The sequence below is a fragment of the Crinia signifera genome, chromosome 11 (genome assembly GCF_055691185.1).
Source record: "Crinia signifera chromosome 11, ASM5569118v1, whole genome shotgun sequence".
Lineage (NCBI taxonomy): Eukaryota > Metazoa > Chordata > Amphibia > Anura > Myobatrachidae > Crinia > Crinia signifera.
In genome coordinates this window covers 109,619,549-109,631,821 of record NC_139227.1, presented here as the reverse complement: position 1 = coordinate 109,631,821, position 12,273 = coordinate 109,619,549, and the positions used below count along the sequence as shown (strand labels likewise).

At 36.6% G+C, this 12,273-nt stretch overlaps 15 non-coding genes across 15 annotated transcripts; all 15 read left to right on the top strand.

Moving 5' to 3' along the window:
• Positions 1–1,218: 1,218 nt before the first annotated feature.
• On the top strand, positions 1,219–1,292 carry TRNAT-AGU (transfer RNA threonine (anticodon AGU)). The gene has a single exon. It is a non-coding gene; the product is annotated as a tRNA-Thr (tRNA).
• A 981-nt stretch (positions 1,293–2,273) lies between these two features.
• On the top strand, positions 2,274–2,347 carry TRNAT-AGU (transfer RNA threonine (anticodon AGU)). Its single transcript has one exon. It is a non-coding gene; the product is annotated as a tRNA-Thr (tRNA).
• A 280-nt stretch (positions 2,348–2,627) lies between these two features.
• On the top strand, positions 2,628–2,701 carry TRNAT-AGU (transfer RNA threonine (anticodon AGU)). The gene has a single exon. It is a non-coding gene; the product is annotated as a tRNA-Thr (tRNA).
• A 280-nt stretch (positions 2,702–2,981) lies between these two features.
• TRNAT-AGU (transfer RNA threonine (anticodon AGU)) lies at positions 2,982–3,055 on the top strand. The gene has a single exon. It is a non-coding gene; the product is annotated as a tRNA-Thr (tRNA).
• A 632-nt stretch (positions 3,056–3,687) lies between these two features.
• Positions 3,688–3,761, top strand: TRNAT-AGU (transfer RNA threonine (anticodon AGU)). Its single transcript has one exon. It is a non-coding gene; the product is annotated as a tRNA-Thr (tRNA).
• A 280-nt stretch (positions 3,762–4,041) lies between these two features.
• Positions 4,042–4,115, top strand: TRNAT-AGU (transfer RNA threonine (anticodon AGU)). The gene has a single exon. It is a non-coding gene; the product is annotated as a tRNA-Thr (tRNA).
• A 279-nt stretch (positions 4,116–4,394) lies between these two features.
• On the top strand, positions 4,395–4,468 carry TRNAT-AGU (transfer RNA threonine (anticodon AGU)). The gene has a single exon. It is a non-coding gene; the product is annotated as a tRNA-Thr (tRNA).
• Positions 4,469–4,748: 280 nt separating this feature from the next.
• TRNAT-AGU (transfer RNA threonine (anticodon AGU)) lies at positions 4,749–4,822 on the top strand. Its single transcript has one exon. It is a non-coding gene; the product is annotated as a tRNA-Thr (tRNA).
• A 279-nt stretch (positions 4,823–5,101) lies between these two features.
• Positions 5,102–5,175, top strand: TRNAT-AGU (transfer RNA threonine (anticodon AGU)). Its single transcript has one exon. It is a non-coding gene; the product is annotated as a tRNA-Thr (tRNA).
• A 280-nt stretch (positions 5,176–5,455) lies between these two features.
• TRNAT-AGU (transfer RNA threonine (anticodon AGU)) lies at positions 5,456–5,529 on the top strand. Its single transcript has one exon. It is a non-coding gene; the product is annotated as a tRNA-Thr (tRNA).
• A 1,340-nt stretch (positions 5,530–6,869) lies between these two features.
• On the top strand, positions 6,870–6,943 carry TRNAT-AGU (transfer RNA threonine (anticodon AGU)). The gene has a single exon. It is a non-coding gene; the product is annotated as a tRNA-Thr (tRNA).
• Positions 6,944–8,284: 1,341 nt separating this feature from the next.
• Positions 8,285–8,358, top strand: TRNAT-AGU (transfer RNA threonine (anticodon AGU)). The gene has a single exon. It is a non-coding gene; the product is annotated as a tRNA-Thr (tRNA).
• A 2,010-nt stretch (positions 8,359–10,368) lies between these two features.
• On the top strand, positions 10,369–10,442 carry TRNAT-AGU (transfer RNA threonine (anticodon AGU)). Its single transcript has one exon. It is a non-coding gene; the product is annotated as a tRNA-Thr (tRNA).
• Positions 10,443–10,722: 280 nt separating this feature from the next.
• Positions 10,723–10,796, top strand: TRNAT-AGU (transfer RNA threonine (anticodon AGU)). Its single transcript has one exon. It is a non-coding gene; the product is annotated as a tRNA-Thr (tRNA).
• A 987-nt stretch (positions 10,797–11,783) lies between these two features.
• TRNAT-AGU (transfer RNA threonine (anticodon AGU)) lies at positions 11,784–11,857 on the top strand. The gene has a single exon. It is a non-coding gene; the product is annotated as a tRNA-Thr (tRNA).
• The last annotated feature ends 416 nt before the right edge of the window (positions 11,858–12,273 follow it).

The window sequence follows — 12,273 nt, the reverse complement described above, 5'->3', positions numbered from 1 at the left end:
CTAAAATGTGGTGCTGGGGCTTAGATGGTTAAAACCTTTAGATTTATTCACTCTGGCTTATTTTGTTACCATTATACGAAGTTTAGAGAAGCAGGCAATTTTCAAGTAACACAGCAGCTTTCATGTGGTGCTGTGGCTTAGTTGGTTGAAGCGCCTGTCTAGTAAACAGGAGATCCTGAGTTCAAAACTCAGCAGTGCCTTATTTTCATTCCGTTTTCTGATCTTTGTGTGCAGTTTGCTGTTGAAGCATGGAAAAGTACTGTAAGTTGTGCAAAACCTTTAGATTCATTCACTCTGGCTCTCTTGGTCATCAATATACAAAGTTTAAAGTTGCACTCCATTTCAGAAGAGCACAGATTAAAAAAACAATCCCCTTCTTTTTTATTATTTATTTTATGCTGTGGTTTAGATGGTTAAAACCTTTAGATTTATTCACTCCGGCTTATTTTGTTACCATTATACGAAGTTTAGAGAAGCAGGCAATTTTCAAGTAACACAGCAGCTTTCATGTGGTGCTGTGGCTTACTTGGTTAAAGCGCCTGTCTAGTAAACAGGAGATCCTGATTTCAAATCTCAGCAGTGCCTTATTTTCATTCCGTTTTATGATCTTTGTGTGCAGTTTGCGGTTAAAGCATAGAAAAGTAAAATGTGCAAAACCTTTAGATTCATTCACTCTGGCTTACTTTGTCATCATTATACAAAGTTTAAAGAAGTCGGTAATTTCCAAGTAACACAGCATCTAAAATGTGGTGCTGTGGCTTAGATGGTTAAAACCTTTAGATTTATTCACTCTGGCTTATTTTGTTACCATTATACGAAGTTTAGAGGAGCAGTCAAATTTCAAGTAACACAGCAGCTTTCATGTGGTGCTGTGGCTTAGTTGGTCAAAGCGCATGTCTAGTAAATAGGAGATCCTGAGTTCAAATCTCAGCAGTGCCTTATTTTCATTCTGTTTTATGATCTTTGTTTGAAGTTTGCTGTTAAAGCATAGAAAATAAGATGTGCAAAACCTTTAGATTCATTCACTATGGCTTACTTTGTCATCATTATACAAAGTTTAAAGAAGTCGCTAATTTCCAAGTAACACAGCATCTAAAATGTGGTGCTGTGGCTTAGATGGTTAAAACCTTTAGATTTATTCACTCTGGCTTATTTTGTTACCATTATATGAAGTTTAGAGAAGCAGGCAATTTTCAAGTAACACAGTAGCTTTCATGTGGTGCTGTGGCTTAGTCGGTCAAAGCGCCTGTCTAGTAAACAGGAGATCCTGAGTTCAAATCTCAGCAGTGCCTTATTTTCATTCCGTTTTCTGATCTTTGTGTGCAGGTTGCGGTTAAAGCATAGAAAAGTAAGATGTGTTAAACCTTTAGATTCATTCACTATGGCTTACTTTGTCATCATTATACAAAGTTTAAAGAAGTCGGTAATTTCCAAGTAACACAGCATCTAAAATGTGGTGCTGTGGCTTAGATGGTTAAAACCTTTAGATTTATTCACTCTGGCTTATTTTGTTACCATTATACGAAGTTTAGAGAAGCAGGCAATTTTCAAGTAACACAGCAGCTTTCATGTGGTGCTGTGGCTTACTTGGTTAAAGCGCCTGTCTAGTAAACAGGAGATCCTGAGTTCAAATCTCAGCAGTGCCTTATTTTCATTCCGTTTTCTGATCTTTGTGTGCAGGTTGCTGTTAAAGCATAGAAAAGTAAGATGTGCAAAATCTTTAGATTCATTCACTCTGGCTTACTTTGTCATCATTATACAGAGTTTAAAGAAGTCGATAATTTCCAAGAAACACAGCATCTAAAATGTGGTGCTGTGGCTTAGATGGTTAAAACCTTTAGATTTATTCACACTGGCTTATTTTGTTACCATTATACGAAGTTTAGAGAAGCAGGCAATTTTCAAGTAACACAGCAGCTTTCATGTGGTGCTGTGGCTTAGTTGGTCAAAGCGCATGTCTAGTAAACAGGAGATCCTGAGTTCAAATCTCAGCAGTGCCTTATTTTCATTCCGTTTTCTGATCTTTGTGTGTTGTTAAAGCATAGAAAAGTAAGATGTGCAAAATCTTTAGATTCATTCACTCTGGCTTACTTTGTCATCATTATACAGAGTTTAAAGAAGTCGATAATTTCCAAGTAACACAGCATCTAAAATGTGGTGCTGTGGCTTAGATGGTTAAAACCTTTAGATTTATTCACTCTGGCTTAATTTGTTACCATTATACGAAGTTTAGAGAAGCAGGCAATTTTCAAGTAACACAGTAACTTTCATGTGGTGCTGTGGCTTAGTTGGTCAAAGCGCCTGTCTAGTAAACAGGAGATCCTGAGTTCAAATCTCAGCAGTGCCTTATTTTCATTCCGTTTTCTGATCTTTGTGTGCAGGTTGCTGTTAAAGCATAGAAAAGTAAGATGTGCAAAACCTTTAGATTCATTCACTCTGGCTTACTTTGTCATCATTATACAAAGTTTAAAGAAGTCGGTAATTTCCAAGTAACACAGCATCTAAAATGTGGTGCTGTGGCTTAGATGGTTAAAACCTTTAGATTTATTCACTCTGGCTTATTTTGTTACCATTATACAAAGTTTAGAGAAGCAGGCAATTTTCAAGTAACACAGTAGCTTTCATGTGGTGCTGTGGCTTAGTTGGTCAAAGCGCCTGTCTAGTAAACAGGAGATCCTGAGTTCAAATCTCAGCAGTGCCTTATTTTCATTCCGTTTTCTGATCTTTGTGTGCAGGTTGCTGTTAAAGCATAGAAAAGTAAGATGTGCAAAATCTTTAGATTCATTCACTCTGGCTTACTTTGTCATCAGTATACAAAGTTTAAAGAAGTCGGTAATTTCCAAGTAACACAGCATCTAAAATGTGGTGCTGTGGCTTAGATGGTTAAAACCTTTAGATTTATTCACTCTGGCTTAATTTGTTACCATTATACGAAGTTTAGAGAAGCAGGCAATTTTCAAGTAACACAGTAGCTTTCATGTGGTGCTGTGGCTTAGTTGGTCAAAGCGCCTGTCTAGTAAACAGGAGATTCTGAGTTCAAATCTCAGCAGTGCCTTATTTTCATTCTGTTTTAGGATCTTTGTTTGAAGTTTGCTGTTAAAGCATAGAAAATAAGATGTGCAGAACCTTTAGATTCATTCACTATGGCTTTTTTTGTCATCATTATACAAAGTTTAAAGAAGTCGGTAATTTCCAAGTAACACAGCATCTAAAATGTGGTGCTGTGGCTTAGATGGTTAAAACCTTTAGATTTATTCACACTGGCTTATTTTGTTACCATTATACGAAGTTTAGAGAAGCAGGCAATTTTCAAGTCACACAGCAGCTTTCATGTGGTGCTGTGGCTTAGTTGTTCAAAGCGCCTGTCTAGTAAACAGGAGATCCTGAGTTCAAATCTCAGCAGTGCCTTATTTTCATTCCGTTTTATGATCTTTGTGTGCAGGTTGCGGTTAAAGCATAGAAAATAAGATGTGTAGAACCTTTAGATTCATTCACTATGGCTTACTTTGTCATCATTATACAAAGTTTAAAGAAGTCGGTAATTTCCAAGTAACACAGCATCTAAAATGTGGTGCTGTGGCTTAGATGGTTAAAACCTTTAGATTTATTCACACTGGCTTATTTTGTTACCATTATACGAAGTTTAGAGAAGCAGGCAATTTTCAAGTAACACAGCGGCTTTCATGTGGTGCTGTGGCTTAGTTGGTTAAAGCGTCTGTCTAGTAAACAGGAGATCCTGAGTTCAAATCTCAGCAGTGCCTTATTTTCATTCCGTTTTATGATCTTTGTGTGAAGGTTGCGGTTAAAGCATAGAAAAGTCAGATGTGCAAAACCTTTAGATTCATTCACTCTGGCTTACTTTGTCATCATTATACAAAGTTTAAAGAATTCGGTAATTTCCAAGTAACACAGCATCTAAAATGTGGTGCTGTGGCTTAGATGGTTAAAACCTTTAGATTTATTCACACTGGCTTATTTTGTTACCATTATACGAAGTTTAGAGAAGCAGGCAATTTTCAAGTAACACAGTAGCTTTCATGTGGTGCTGTGGCTTAGTTGGTTAAAGTGCCTGTTTAGTAAACAGGAGGTCCTGAGTTCAAATCTCAGCAGTGCCTTATTTTCATTCTGTTTTAGGATCTTTGTTTGAAGTTTGCTGTTAAAGCATAGAAAATAAGATGTGCAGAACCTTTAGATTCATTCACTATGGCTTACTTTGTCATCATTATACAAAGTTTAAAGAAGTCGGTAATTTCCAAGTAACACAGCATCTAAAATGTGGTGCTGTGGCTTAGATGGTTAAAACCTTTAGATTTAATCACACTGGCTTATTTTGTTACCATTATACGAAGTTTAGAGAAGCAGGCAATTTTCAAGTAACACAGTAGCTTTCATGTGGTGCTGTGGCTTAGTTGGTCAAAGCGCCTGTCTAGTAAACAGGAGATCCTGAGTTCAAATCTCAGCAGTGCCTTATTTTCATTCCGTTTTCTGATCTTTGTGTGCAGGTTGCTGTTAAAGCATAGAAAAGTAAGATGTGCAAAATCTTTAGATTCATTCACTCTGGCTTACTTTGTCATCATTATACAAAGTTTAAAGAAGTCGTTAATTTCCAAGTAACACAGCATCTAAAATGTGGTGCTGTGGCTTAGATGGTTAAAACCTTTAGATTTATTCACACTGGCTTATTTTGTTACCATTATACGAAGTTTAGAGAAGCAGGCAATTTTCAAGTAACACAGTAGCTTTCATGTGGTGCTGTGGCTTAGTTGGTTAAAGCGCCTGTTTAGTAAACAGGAGATCCTGAGTTCAAATCTCAGCAGTGCCTTATTTTCATTCTGTTTTAGGATCTTTGTTTGAAGTTTGCTGTTAAAGCATAGAAAATAAGATGTGCAGAAGCTTTAGATTCATTCACTATGGCTTACTTTGTCATCATTATACAAAGTTTAAAGAAGTCGGTAATTTCCAAGTAACACAGCATCTAAAATGTGGTGCTGTGGCTTAGATGGTTAAAACCTTTAGATTTATTCACACTGGCTTATTTTGTTACCATTATACGAAGTTTAGAGAAGCAGGCAATTTTCAAGTAACACAGCAGCTTTCATGTGGTGCTGTGGCTTAGTTGGTTAAAGCGCCTGTCTAGTAAACAGGAGATCCTGAGTTCAAATCTCAGCAGTGCCTTATTTTTATTCCGTTTTATGATCTTTGTGTGCAGATTGCGGTTAAAGCATAGAAAAGTAAGATGTGCAAAACCTTTAGATTCATTCACTATGGCTTACTTTGTCATCATTATACAAAGTTTAAAGAAGTCGGTAATTTCCAAGTAACACAGCATCTAAAATGTGGTGCTGTGGCTTAGATGGTTAAAACCTTTAGATTTATTCACACTGGCTTATTTTGTTACCATTATTTGAAGTTTAGAGAAGCAGGCAATTTTGAAGTAACACAGCAGCTTTCATGTGGTGCTGTGGCTTAGTTGGTCAAAGCGCCTGTCTAGTAAACAGGAGATCCTGAGTTCAAATCTCAGCAGTGCCTTATTTTCATTCCGTTTTAGGATCTTTGTTTGAAGTTTGCTGTTAAAGCATAGAAAATAAGATGTGCAGAACCTTTAGATTCATTCACTATGGCTTACTTTGTCATCATTATACAAAGTTTAAAGAAGTCGGTAATTTCCAAGTAACACAGCATCTAAAATGTGGTGCTGTGGCTTAGATGGTTAAAACCTTTAGATTTATTCACACTGGCTTATTTTGTTACCATTATACGAAGTTTAGAGAAGCAGGCAATTTTCAAGTAACACAGTGGCTTTCATGTGGTGCTGTGGCTTATTTGGTTAAAGCGTCTGTCTAGTAAACAGGAGATCCTGAGTTCAAATCTCAGCAGTGCCTTATTTTCATTCCGTTTTATGATCTTTGTGTGAAGGTTGCGGTTAAAGCATAGAAAAGTCAGATGTGCAAAACCTTTAGATTCATTCACTCTGGCTTACTTTGTCATCATTATACAAAGTTTTAAGAATTCGGTAATTTCCAAGTAACACAGCATCTAAAATGTGGTGCTGTGGCTTAGATGGTTAAAACCTTTAGATTTATTCACTCTGGCTTATTTTGTTACCATTATACGAAGTTTAGAGAAGCAGACAATTTTCAAGTAACACAGTAGCTTTCATGTGGTGCTGTGGCTTAGTTGGTCAAAGCGCCTGTGTAGTAAACAGGAGATCCTGAGTTCAAATCTCAGCAGTGCCTTATTTTCATTCTGTTTTAGGATCTTTGTTTGAAGTTTGCTGTTAAAGCATAGAAAATAAGATGTGCAGAACCTTTAGATTCATTCACTATGGCTTTTTTTGTCATCATTATACAAAGTTTAAAGAAGTCGGTAATTTCCAAGTAACACAGCATCTAAAATGTGGTGCTATGGCTTAGATGGTTAAAACCTTTAGATTTATTCACTCTGGCTTATTTTGTTACCATTATACGAAGTTTAGAGAAGCAGGCAAGTTTCAAGTAACACAGTAGCTTTCATGTGGTGCTGTGGCTTAGTTGGTTAAAGCGCATGTCTAGTAAACAGGAGATCCTGAGTTCAAATCTCAGCTGTGCCTTATTTTCATTCCGTTTTATGATCTTTGTGTGCAGGTTGCGGTTAAAGCATAGAAAAGTAAGATGTGCAAAACCTTTAGATTCATTCACTATGGCTTACTTTGTCATCATTATACAAAGTTTAAAGAAGTCGGTAATTTCCAAGTAACACAGCATCTAAAATGTGGTGCTATGGCTTAGATGGTTAAAACCTTTAGATTTATTCACTCTGGCTTATTTTGTTACCATTATACGAAGTTTAGAGAAGCAGGCAATTTTCAAGTAAATCAGTAGCTTTCATGTGGTGCTGTGGCTTAGTTGGTTAAAGTGCCTGTCTAGTAAACAGGAGATCCTGAGTTCAAATCTCAGCAGTGCCTTATTTTCATTCCGTTTTATGATCTTTGTGTGCAGGTTGCGGTTAAAGCATAGAAAAGTAAGATGTGCAAAACCTTTAGATTCATTCACTATGGCTTACTTTGTCATCATTATACAAAGTTTAAAGAAGTCTGTAATTTCCAAGTAACACAGCATCTAAAATGAGGTGCTATATCTTAGATGGTTAAAACCTTTAGATTTATTCACTCTGGCTTATTTTGTTACCATTATACGAAGTTTAGAGAAGCAGGCAATTTTCAAGTAACACAGTAGCGTTCATGTGGTGCTGTGGCTTAGTTGGTTAAAGTGCCTGTCTAGTAAACAGGAGATCCTGAGTTAAAATCTCAGCAGTGCCTTATTTTCATTCCGTTTCATGATCTTTGTGTGCAGGTTGCGGTTAAAGCATAAAAAAGTAAGATGTGCAAAATCTTTAGATTCATTCACTCTGGCTTACTTTGTCATCATTATACAGAGTTTAAAGAAGTCGGTAATTTCCAAGTAACACAGCATCTAAAATGTGGTGCTGTGGCTTAGATGGTTAAAACCTTTAGATTTATTCACTCTGGCTTAATTTGTTACCATAATACGAAGTTTAGAGAAGCAGACAATTTTCAAGTAACACGGTAGCTTTCATGTGGTGCTGTGGCTTAGTTGGTCAAAGCGCCTGTCTAGTAAACAGGAGATCCTGAATTCAAATCTCAGCAGTGCCTTATTTTCATTCCGTTTTCTGATCTTTGTGTGCAGGTTGCTGTTAAAGCATAGAAAAGTAAGATGTGCAAAATCTTTAGATTCATTCACTCTGGCTTACTTTGTCATCAGTATACAAAGTTTAAAGAAGTTGGTAATTTCCAAGTAACACAGCATCTAAAATGTGGTGCTGTGGCTTAGATGGTTAAAACCTTTAGATTTATTCACTCTGGCTTAATTTGTTACCATTATATGAAGTTTAGAGAAGCAGGCAATTTTCAACTAACACAGTAGCTTTCATGTGGTGCTGTGGCTTAGTTGGTCAAAGCGCCTGTCTAGTAAACAGGAGATCCCGAGTTCAAATCTCAGCAGTGCCTTATGTTCATTCTGTTTTAGGATCTTTGTTTGAAGTTTGCTGTTAAAGCATAGAAAATAAGATGTGCAGAACCTTTAGATTCATTCACTATGGCTTACTTTGTCATCATTATACAAAGTTTAAAGAAGTCGGTAATTTCCAAGTAACACAGCATCTAAAATGTGGTGCTGTGGCTTAGATGGTTAAAACCTTTAGATTTATTCACTCTGGCTTAATTTGTTACTATTATACGAAGTTTAGAGAAGCAGACAATTTTCAAGTAACACATTAGCTTTCATGTGGTGCTGTGGCTTAGTTGGTCAAAGCGCCTGTCTAGTAAACAGGAGATCCTGAGTTCAAATCTCAGCAGTGCCTTATTTTCATTCCGTTTTCTGATCTTTGTGTGCAGGTTGCGGTTAAAGCATAGAAAAGTAAGATGTGCAAAACCTTTAGATTCATTCACTATGGCTTACTTTGTCATCATTATACAAAGTTTAAAGAAGTCAGTAATTTCCAAGTAACACAGCATCTAAAATGTGGTGCTATGGCTTAGATGGTTAAAACCTTTAGATTTATTCACTCTGGCTTATTTTGTTACCATTATACGAAGTTTAGAGAAGCAGGCAATTTTCAAGTAACACAGTAGCTTTCATGTGGTGCTGTGGCTTAGTTGGTTAAAGCGCCTGTCTAGTAAACAGGAGATCCTGAGTTAAAATCTCAGCAGTGCCTTATTTTCATTCCGTTTTATGATCTTTGTGTGCAGGTTGCGGTTAAAGCATAGAAAAGTAAGATGTGCAAAACCTTTAGATTCATTCACTATGGCTTACTTTGTCATCATTATACAAAGTTTAAAGAAGTCGGTAATTTCCAAGTAACACAGCATCTAAAATGTGGTGCTGTGGCTTAGATGGTTAAAACCTTTAGATTTATTCACACTGGCTTATTTTGTTACCATTATACGAAGTTTAGAGAAGCAGGCAATTTTGAAGTAACACAGCAGCTTTCATGTGGTGCTGTGGCTTAGTTGAACAGGAGATCCTGAGTTCAAATCTCAGCAGTGTCTTATTTTCATTCCGTTTTCTGATCTTTGTGTGCAGGTTGCTGTTAATGCATAGAAAAGTAAGATGTGCAAAACCTTTAGATTCATTCACTCTGGCTTACTTTGTCATCATTATACAAAGTCTAAAGAAGTCGGTAATTTCCAAGTAACACAGCATCTAAAATGTGGTGCTATGGCTTAGATGGTTAAAACCTTTAGATTTATTCACTCTGGCTTATTTTGTTACCATTATACGAAGTTTAGAGAAGCAGGCAATTTTCAAGTAACACAGTAGCTTTCATGTGGTGCTGTGGCTTAGTTGGTTAAAGCGCCTGTCTAGTAAACAGGAGATCCTGAGTTAAAATCTCAGCAGTGCCTTATTTTCATTCCGTTTTCTGATCTTTGTGTGCAGGTTGCGGTTAAAGCATAGAAAAGTAAGATGTGCAAAACCTTTAGATTCATTCACTATGGCTTACTTTGTCATCATTATACAAAGTTTAAAGAAGTCGGTAATTTCCAAGTAACACAGCATCTAAAATGTGGTGCAATGGCTTAGATGGTTAAAACCTTTAGATTTATTCACTCTGGCTTATTTTGTTACCATTATACGAAGTTTAGAGAAGCAGGCAATTTTCAAGTAACACAGTAGCTTTCATGTGGTGCTGTGGCTTAGTTGGTTAAAGCGCCTGTCTAGTAAACAGGAGATCCTGAGTTAAAATCTCAGCAGTGCCTTATTTTCATTCCGTTTTATGATCTTTGTGTGCAGGTTGCGGTTAAAGCATAGAAAAGTAAGATGTGCAAAACCTTTAGATTCATTCACTATGGCTTACTTTGTCATCATTATACAAAGTTTAAAGAAGTCGGTAATTTCCAAGTAACACAGCATCTAAAATGTGGTGCTGTGGCTTAGATGGTTAAAACCTTTAGATTTATTCACACTGGCTTATTTTGTTACCATTATACGAAGTTTAGAGAAGCAGGCAATTTTGAAGTAACACAGCAGCTTTCATGTGGTGCTGTGGCTTAGTTGAACAGGAGATCCTGAGTTCAAATCTCAGCAGTGTCTTATTTTCATTCCGTTTTCTGATCTTTGTGTGCAGGTTGCTGTTAAAGCATAGAAAAGTAAGATGTGCAAAACCTTTAGATTCATTCACTCTGGCTTACTTTGTCATCATTATACAAAGTCTAAAGAAGTCGGTAATTTCCAAGTAACACAGCATCTAAAATGTGGTGCTATGGCTTAGATGGTTAAAACCTTTAGATTTATTCACTCTGGCTTATTTTGTTACCATTATACGAAGTTTAGAGAAGCAGGCAATTTTCAAGTAAATCAGTAGCTTTCATGTGGTGCTGTGGCTTAGTTGGTTAAAGCGCCTGTCTAGTAAACAGGAGATCCTGAGTTCAAATCTCAGCAGTGCCTTATTTTCATTCCGTTTTCTGATCTTTGTGTGCAGGTTGCTGTTAAAGCATAGAAAAGTAAGATGTGCAAAACCTTTAGATTCATTCACTATGGCTTACTTTGTCATCATTATACAAAGTTTAAAGAAGTCGGTAATTTCCAAGTAACACAGCATCTAAAATGTGGTGCTGTGGCTTAGATGGTTAAAACCTTTAGATTTATTCACTCTGGCTTAATTTGTTACCATTATACGAAGTTTAGAGAAGCAGACAATTTTCAAGTAACACGGTAGCTTTCATGTGGTGCTGTGGCTTAGTTGGTCAAAGCGCCTGTCTAGTAAACAGGAGATCCTGAGTTCAAATCTCAGCAGTGCCTTATTTTCATTCCGTTTTATGATCTTTGTGTGCAGGTTGCGGTTAAAGCATAGAAAAGTAAGATGTGCAAAACCTTTAGATTCATTCACTATGGCTTACTTTGTCATCATTATACAAAGTTTAAAGAAGTCTGTAATTTCCAAGTAACACAGCATCTAAAATGTGGTGCTATATCTTAGATGGTTAAAATCTTTAGATTTATTCACTCTGGCTTATTTTGTTACCATTATACGAAGTTTAGAGAAGCAGGCAATTTTCAAGTAACACAGTAGCTTTCATGTGGTGCTGTGGCTTAGTTGGTTAAAGTGCCTGTCTAGTAAACAGGAGATCCTGAGTTAAAATCTCAGCAGTGCCTTATTTTCATTCCGTTTCATGATCTTTGTGTGCAGGTTGCGGTTAAAGCATAGAAAAGTAAGATGTGCAAAATCTTTAGATTCATTCACTCTGGCTTACTTTGTCATCATTATACAGAGTTTAAAGAAGTCGGTAATTTCCAAGTAACACAGCATCTAAAATGTGGTGCTGTGGCTTAGATGGTTAAAACCTTTAGATTTATTCACTCTGGCTTAATTTGTTACCATAATACGAAGTTTAGAGAAGCAGACAATTTTCAAGTAACACGGTAGCTTTCATGTGGTGCTGTGGCTTAGTTGGTCAAAGCGCCTGTCTAGTAAACAGGAGATCCCGAGTTCAAATCTCAGCAGTGCCTTATTTTCATTCTGTTTTAGGATCTTTGTTTGAAGTTTGCTGTTAAAGCATAGAAAATAAGATGTGCAGAACCTTTAGATTCATTCACTATGGCTTACTTTGTCATCATTATACAAAGTTTAAAGAAGTCGGTAATTTCCAAGTAACACAGCATCTAAAATGTGGTGCTGTGGCTTAGATGGTTAAAACCTTTAGATTTATTCACTCTGGCTTAATTTGTTACTATTATACGAAGTTTAGAGAAGCAGACAATTTTCAAGTAACACAGTAGCTTTCATGTGGTGCTGTGGCTTAGTTGGTCAAAGCGCCTGTCTAGTAAACAGGAGATCCTGAGTTCAAATCTCAGCAGTGCCTTATTTTCATTCCGTTTTCTGATCTTTGTGTGCAGGTTGCGGTTAAAGCATAGAAAAGTAAGATGTGCAAAACCTTTAGATTCATTCACTATGGCTTACTTTGTCATCATTATACAAAGTTTAAAGAAGTCAGTAATTTCCAAGTAACACAGCATCTAAAATGTGGTGCTATGGCTTAGATGGTTAAAACCTTTAGATTTATTCACTCTGGCTTATTTTGTTACCATTATACGAAGTTTAGAGAAGCAGGCAATTTTCAAGTAACACAGTAGCTTTCATGTGGTGCTGTGGCTTAGTTGGTTAAAGCGCCTGTCTAGTAAACAGGAGATCCTGAGTTAAAATCTCAGCAGTGCCTTATTTTCATTCCGTTTTATGATCTTTGTGTGCAGGTTGCGGTTAAAGCATAGAAAAGTAAGA